We start from the raw sequence: 9,097 nt of genomic DNA, 5'->3' as shown, positions 1-9,097 counted from the left end.
TATATAATACTAATAATATTAATAATATTAATAATAATATTATTAATAATGATAATAATAATATTGATAATACTAATGATAATAATGATAATAATATTAATAATATTAATAATATCAATAATATTAATAGTATTAATAATTTTAATATTATCAATAATATATACATATATCAAGGACTACTATAACACAGGACGTGCGCACCCAGATCCATGGGTCCGCTACCGGAGGCCATTGCTTTCTTTGTAACCTAACATTTTATTTTCGACAAATATATCAAAACTAGAAACCTAACATTGTATATAGGACAAATATATCACCTATTTACTTATTCAATGCAGTATAAGTTAATATAAACTTTTATAGTGAAATCAGAAACTATTTTTAAGGCACTGTTATGCTTTGAAATGCCAATTTTAGCCGGACTTCACAGGTATTGTATGAGGTTAGTGGACACCAGGGTTGGCGATTTTTTTTTATTTTATCTTTTTGCAAAATATAAAAAATCGATCTTTTTTATTTAAATCAGATTTATTTGATTTAAATATATATTTTTTTTTTATAGATTTTAAATATTGTGGGATTGCTATCTGATATGTGATCTGATTGCTAAAGAACATTTTTAGCATATCAATATGAGGAGCAGTGTTATATAGATTTGCCACAAGTATACAAGGAACGGTATAAGCCGTGTGTGAGGACGGTATGCTCAGGTTCACTCGATTCCTCCAAGAGTTTTCTCATCTTGGTGACATTTGCTGCATTGTCTGTCACAACACTTCCAATGTAACAACCAAAATCTTGTTCAGCCTTCTTGATCGAATTTTGTACAAGTTGTAGAAGATATTCAGCAGTGTGAGGTTTCTCTGATGTGTCTATTGTGTCAACTAAAAAAAATCTGACCAGTGGATGTTGTTAGAATGACACATATGGGCTCATTATGGATGTTAGACCACCCATCATTATTCAGGTCATCTGTCTGCACACTTTTTATATTCTTTTTCATACACAAGATCCAACTACTTATCAGCAATATCTTTTCTGGATGGAGGGATATAACCTGGCCTCAGGTTCTGAACCATCTTGAGAAAAAATTGAGGATGCTGAACAAGACGAAATGGTGAATTTGTAGCAACTATAATTCTTGCAACTTCTTTGTCGAGATTTTCCTTTTGAGAGGCTGAAGTTTTTATGATAAATCTGTCCAGAGATGTTGATGACTTTATTTTTAGATGAAAATTATTTAGCAGAAGTGGCGTCTGTGGAGGAGTCTGATAGTGACCTTTTTAATGGTGGAGTCAGGTTTGCAGATAATTTAAGTGGAGTCGATGATGAAGGTATTGAAGCTGTTAATACAGATCCTGAAATGGAAACAGAAATTTTTTGCATATTGCATAATTTATAAATGAATAAACAAATGAATGAATACAGTGTGATTTAGGCTACTTTTGAGTACAGTAGTTATTTTTTAGGTAATGATCATATTCACACAAACCACTAAATTATTTGGAAATAATTAACAGGATATGAAATAGGTGGGCTTGGAATTCAGCCCACACAGGATTCAGTCCACTTTTAAATTCACTAAAAATAATGGGTTAGTTGGGTTAGGTTAGGCTAAATCCCTTTGGGCTGAATCCCATGTGGGCTGAATTCCAATGGAACTTATGAAATATATTACACAATGTTGAATGAAATTAATAACAATCATCTAGGCCCCAAAGTTGAGTGGATACAGTATATTATAGTGATATAGTCCTTACCCAAATTTAGAAGTAATGAAGTTGAAGTATCATCTCTTAAGGCCTTAAAAAAAAAAAAAAATTCCACACGCTCTCCATTGTTCACCAAATTTATATAGTTGTGTATAAAAAGGGAGAAATACAGACAATATAAGTAAAATTATTTACGTGGGTCATCAATTTCTTCTGTATGCTGTGGCTGACCTTGGCATTTATCTCTGTGAGATTTTAAAGCTTGACACCATGCCCTGTAGTTCCTGGCTGCAGTCTTTGCATTTAGCTCGGTACCCTTTGGCAGAAGTTGTTGGTTGTTTTTCAAAATAATTCCAGACAGGATAATTTTTTCTGCCTGAAGGAACCACTCTGCCAGGTCCAGAAGACATCCTTCCTGGTTGATTCCAAAGCAGCAACTGACTTAATGAGAAGCTGCTTACCTAGAACAAGTTTTAACAGGAATCTTGTTGAAACTTGTTGTGGGCTGCACAGTGATATATACTAAATGTAGTCTTATACCGTTCCTTGTATACTTGTGGCAAGTCTATATAACACTGCTCCTTATATTGATATGCTAAAAATGTCCTTTAGCAATTAGGTCGCATATCAGATAGCAATCCAACAATATTTAAAATCTATAAAAAATCTATTTAAATCAAATAAATCTGATTTAAATAAAAATAAAAAAATCGAATTTTTTTTATATTTTGTAAAAAGAAAAAAAAAAAAAAAAAAAATCACCAACCCTGGTGTCCACTAACCTCATACAATAATACTTGTTAAGTCCGGCTAAAATTGGTATTTCAAAGCATAACACTGCCTTAAGAATAGTTTCTTATTTCACTATAAAAGTTTACATTAACTTATACTGCATTGAATAAGTCAATAGTTGATATATTTGTCCTATATACAATGTTAGGTTTCTAGTTTTGATATATTTGTCCAATATAAAATGTTAGGTTACAAAGAAAGCAATGGCCTCCGCTAGCGGACCCAGGGGTCTGGGTGCGCACGTCCTGCGTAATAGTAGTCCTTGACATATATATATATATATATATATATATATATATATATATATATATATATATATATATATATATATATATTTATATATATATAATACTAATAATATTAATAATAATATTATTAATATTAATAATAATTATAATAATAATAATACTAATGATATTAACAATGTTAACAATAATAATAATAATAATAATAATAATAATAACAATATTAACATAATAATATTAACAATAATAACAATAATATTAATAATAATAATGATAATAGTAATAATAATAATGATAATAATAATAATAGAATTGATGATAATAGTAATAATAACAGCAATTATAATAATAATATTGATGGCAATAATAATAGTAATAATATTAACAACAACAACGACAACAACAATAATAATAATAATAAAAATAATAATAACAATAATGATAATAATAATAATTATGATGATGATGATAGTAATAATAATGATAATAATAATAACAATAATAATAATAATAATAATAATAATAATAATAATAGTAATGATATAAATAAACAAATGAACACCATTACCTTAATTGTTTGAGTCGCATATGATCAAGAAACGTTATCACACTGGGCTATCTTTTCTCCAACCTCCGATTAATCGGCGGTGTCATCCATATCCAGACATTTTTCGCCGTCAAATCACTATGGCAAACTAATTCGTTTCCTCAACAATTTACATAGAATAATCATTTGATCTGCTGAAGGAAAATCATTTTTCTCCAGCACATCAGATTCCTTCCCGAAAGCTGCGGGCTACAAATTTGCTCCAACAGTCGGATAACGCCTTTCAGGCTTATGACCTTCAATCCTTGAGCTCCAAACACGTCTACCGTCCTCAGCCACCTCTCTGTGCGAAGAACGGATTAAATGTTGACAGAGACTATTGTTCACACTTGGCTTCTGTCCTAAACTGCAATTACCACCCCGTGAGGCTCCTGATATGATCTTACGTTAGCACAAAAGCAGAACCAAAATTGTTTAATGTATGTTTTTCATTTAGTTGACTTCCATGAAGTGGGAACTTATACAGACCGATTTAATTTAATTTTGTTTTATTTATTAATCATCTAGTCATTTATCTATTATGTTATATATCTATTGTTTTTGTTTTTTGCTATTGTACATCAATATGAAAATTCTTTAGTAGGGATAATGCAAAAAATAATGGAATTCTATGAGAATTTTAGAAATCAAGAAAACAGAATATACATATATATACATATATACATATATATATATACATATATATACATATATACATATATATATATATATACATATATGCGAATAAATCACAAAAAACGTGATTCACAAACTGTGTAATAAAACCACTTGGAAAATAAAATGAAAGGTGAAAGGTCACCTTTAATTTTATTTTCCAAGTGGTCTTATTACACACACACACACACACACACACACACATATATATATTTATATGTATATGTATATATATATATATATATATATATATATATATATGTGTGTGTGTGTGTGTGTGTGTGTATGTGTGTGTGTGTGTATATAATTAACTGCCGAATGACAAATGTAACTGAAGGTGGAGGAAGTAGATGAGGAATAATGGGAGAATTTTAGATAATAATAAATGCAACAAAGAAGCCCGATATATCACAGTTCCAAACTCCAATATTAATTCACACCTCGACAAATTCCTCTTAAAAGCAGACATTATGATAGCTAGAACATCAGGTAGCAAAGTAGGACATTTGGTCACACGTAGTAATAATAACCCAACTAATGAAAACAGTATTGTATATAAGATACCATGTAAAAGCTGCCTATCATCATATTTTGGAGAAATAGGTCGTGGACGAAATAAAGGATTATACGAACACAAACATGATGTAAAAACCCACATATTTTCTAATTCTATTGTAAGTATAGCTACCTTCCAGACTGGGACAATACAAATTTAGTAAATAAAGGTATAACAAAAAGATTGAGAAAGACAATAGAAGCAGCTTATATTAACACTAATAATAACATTAACTATAGAGAAGGTTTTATAAACTTAGCAAAAGCCACAAGTTTATTAATGGTTAAAAGAAAATAAATACACAAATGAGTGTGGCAACAACCTCTCCTGGGCGTTCCAAGAGATGACCTGCCTATGTATAAAATGTCCATGCTGTACTTCATTTTTAGTGTTGTGAATAAGACCCTGTGGGTCGGAACGTTTGAGCATTAAAATTCTCCCATTATTTCTTGTTTACTTCCTCCACCTTCAGTTACATATGTATATATGTATGTACATATATATATATATATATATATATATATATATATACATATATATATATATATATATATATATATATATATATATATATATATATATATATATACACATACTTAAACTCACCGTCCTAATCCCACGTAGTGGGATGTGTGAAACACCTGGTAGAGCAAAGTCCTGTCAGTTGCAGCAAGGCACTGCGTTTTTAGGCCGATGCTGGGTCACTTCCCCGCCTGGCTAGTGATGTCAGGAACCACTCAATCCCTTACTAGAGCCAAATTCTGTGTCAACTTATAGCTATACCTCCTTTACTCCTCCTCTCATATGACTCCTCCTTCAACATAATTTTATTTTTTATTCGCTACTCATGCACATCGGCGGCCTTGCTGTGGATGTGCTATACCTTGCGACACTGCTTCTGACCCAGGGCGGTGGACAGGATGCAGGGATGACCCGTCATCCAGGAGGTGCCAAGATAAAAGGGAGGGAGGAGGGTGGAGGGGAGTGGAATATATAGGAAATGGAATGGGTGGGAGTGGTTTCTATGCCTTTTTCTTTTTGGCTACCTCCCGTGTAGGGGGAAAAAGCCTTTGGTATATGTATGTATGTATGTACTCATTGAAACAGATTTAGCCTATGAAAACATCTTGTTCCTTTTGACGCCAGTCGATTTTATTCAGATCAGAAGTTCCTTTCGTTCCGGCTCTAAGCAATACTGATTTCGTGAGATTCGTCTTCCCTAAGCTACTCACGATTATTATAAAGCGTCAGCATAAGAACATAATCATGAAGGAGGCTGCAAGAGACCATAAGGCCTAAACTAGGCAGTTCAATGTCCATTACCACCTGTCAACCCCATCCATAAATTTGTCTGTTTCTTAAACCAACCGATAGTTTCAGCGCTCACTACATGGTTACTAAGTCTATTCCATTCGTTGACCACCCTATTATTAAACCATTTCTAGCTTATTTCCTTCTTAAATCTAAATTTGTCCAATTTAAACCCATTACTGCGAGTCCCTCCCTGTTGTCGTTAAGTATGCCATGAATATATCATTCCTTCACGCAGAAAACATTATTTATGAACGTTGATCTGTTCATTTTCACCATCCCATAAGTTCAGTTGAATAACAAAAAAAAAAAAAGATAATGCAAATTATGTGTATACGGTATTTTTGTACTAAGTCGGTGCGAATATACTGCAAACTGAAGATAATCTTTTACAGACGAGAAGTTCTATTATAAGACATGCAGGTAATGTATTCTATTCGAAATAATGCGCAGAGTAGAGACAAAGATAAAGTGAGAGATAGGAATAGATACTATAGGTAGAGAGACACAGGGAGAGAGAGAGAGAGAGAGAGAGGTGAAAAAGAAGAAAATGAAGAAGATGAAGAAGATCAACAACAACAATAATAATAATGATGATAACAATAGTAATAATAATAATAACAACAGTAATGATAATAATAACAACAGTAATGAAAATAATAATGATAATAATGATAATAATAATAACAATAATAATAATAATGACAATAATAATAATGATAATAATAATAATAATAATAATAATAACAATTATAATAATAATAACAATAACAATAATAATGATAATAATAATGATAATTATAATAATAAGAATAGTATTAACAATAATAATGATAATAATAATGATAATAATAATATTGATAATAACAAAAATAAAATAATAATAATAATGATGATTATGATGATGATAATAATAATGACAATGATAATAACGGTAGTAGCAGTAGTAATAATAAGTGGAAGAAGATGAATAATAATAAGAAAAAGAAAGACAAGGAAGAATTTGAAAAAGATGAAGAAAACGAGGAAGAAAATAAAGAAGAAAATGAAGAAGAAGAAGAAAACGAAGAAGAAGAAGATGAGGAAGAAGAAAAAGAAGAAGAAAAAGAAGAAAAAAAAAAGAAGAAGAAGAAAAAGAATGAAGAATGAAGAAGATGATGAAGAAGAAGATGAAAAAGAAGAAGAAGAGGATGAAGAAGAAGGACATAGCATAATCAAGTCGAAGGGACATGCATTATGTTGGCTACACTGTTCTGAGAAAGAGCATTTGAAAACAAAGTTTAATTAGTATATATATGCTTCACGCCATTATAAAATTGCAGTGGCTTTCGTATTGTCAATGCCATTGATAATATTCATATTATAAAAAATTTCGTCCACTAAAATACAAAATTTAGTCATATCCAATTTCATATCCAAGGATTCATGTATATTAAGAATACACGAGTGACACAGACACGCACAAACAGGCAGACATACATACACACATGCATACACACGGATAAACACGCACACACACACACACACACACACACACATAATTTCAGTATTACTGCGCTGAGTCGTTACTCCAACTCTCGTGGGCGGGGAGTTGGGTGTGTGTGTGCGTATAAGGTCACAGCATTACCCATAGATCGGTCATATATGATCTCTGAGCTCTCTTCCGTGAGGGAAATAGCTGTCGATCACGAGTCCAACACGTGATCCAAGACCATGGTGAATCACACAAACACACACACACACACACACACACACACACACACACACAAACACGTACACACAATGGCTGATAAATTGATCAATGTACTGAATAACCGGTTTATCAATTGGCTGATTAGTTGATTAACTGATTGATTGTGTGATTTAATTTTTGATGGATTGATTGGTTGATGAACAACTTAAGTTTTTATTTGCAAATTTATCTCTACTAATCTATCTATCCGTTTGTTCGTCTATCTACATATAACTATGGTAATACATCTCGCTATTGTTGTATTAATTCAATTGTAATTAAATGCTCTTTTATCATAATACAAATCGTTCAAATAGAAATATGTTTAGTATTCAACAACGATAATACATGCATAATACTGTTACATTATGGTCGACATTTCAAAGGTTATTTCTCATTTCCTATTCTATTACTCACTTGTTTTCGATACATTTTCGCGTGAATGTAAACATTTATCTACGTTTGAAAAAGGTACTAATATATGTGAGAAAGGAAGAGATAAAAATGAGACAGATGGAAGCACACACACACACACACAGAGAGAGAGAGAGAGAGAGAGTTAGACAGCACCTGAGTTGATTCAAATCATCTAACATAATCTACCGCTAAAAATGATAAAGTTCGTCATCTTATTAGAGAAATGAAGAAAAAAGAAAAACATAAGTAAAGTTAATAAAAGACGGCCAGTGACTCGGCCTGGGCCTTCACCGACCCAAATAATCGGTTCATCTGATTGGTGGAGGAGATTAAGGAAAGATGTGACGTCATGTCGCTCAAGTCTAACGTTCCTTCTTGAAATCTGAGCTACCCGGCCGGATGCCAAATACAATTTCCCTTTTTCGTTTTGCAAAACATCTCAAATATACAAGAACCAGTTACGATGAAACGAGGAAGTGTTTAATCCGTTTCTTATTTTTCAACTTATCTATTTATTTTGAAACAACTCATTAATCAATTTACTTATTCATCTATTTATTTACTCGTTTACTAATTTGCCTATTTGCTTGTTTGTTTATCTAATTATTCATCTATCTATTTTCTAGTAGGTAAACTGGTATTTAAAAATACTTTGTTCTATTAAAGAACAACCAATTTCATTCAGATAAGGCAGAAACGACTTCGCCAAACGCGTGGTCAATGCATCAAATAACCTTTCTATCAAAGTAATGGAGTTCAGCACAACTCATAGTCTTATTTATTTGTTTATTTACCTATTTATCTGTTAACTTACTTATTCATTTACTTAATCTATACATCCAAAAGAAAGAAGAAAAATAAAGAAAATGAAAAGAAGAATAAGAAAAAGAAGAAGAAGAACAAGAACAAGAAGAAAAAGAAGAAGAAAAAGAAGAAGAAGAAGAAATACAATGCGTTGGACTTGGGTTCACATCTCAAGGTCAATAATGATAATAATTTGATGCTTGAGTTCCAGTGATAGGAAACCCGTAACCCCACAGCAGCTGGCAACGGTTCTCAAAATCCTTTTAA

Source organism: Oratosquilla oratoria, chromosome 10 (assembly GCF_046742065.1).
Source record: "Oratosquilla oratoria isolate Oo_2021 chromosome 10, ASM4674206v1, whole genome shotgun sequence".
Lineage (NCBI taxonomy): Eukaryota > Metazoa > Arthropoda > Malacostraca > Stomatopoda > Squillidae > Oratosquilla > Oratosquilla oratoria.
Note: the sequence above shows the minus strand (reverse complement) of the source record.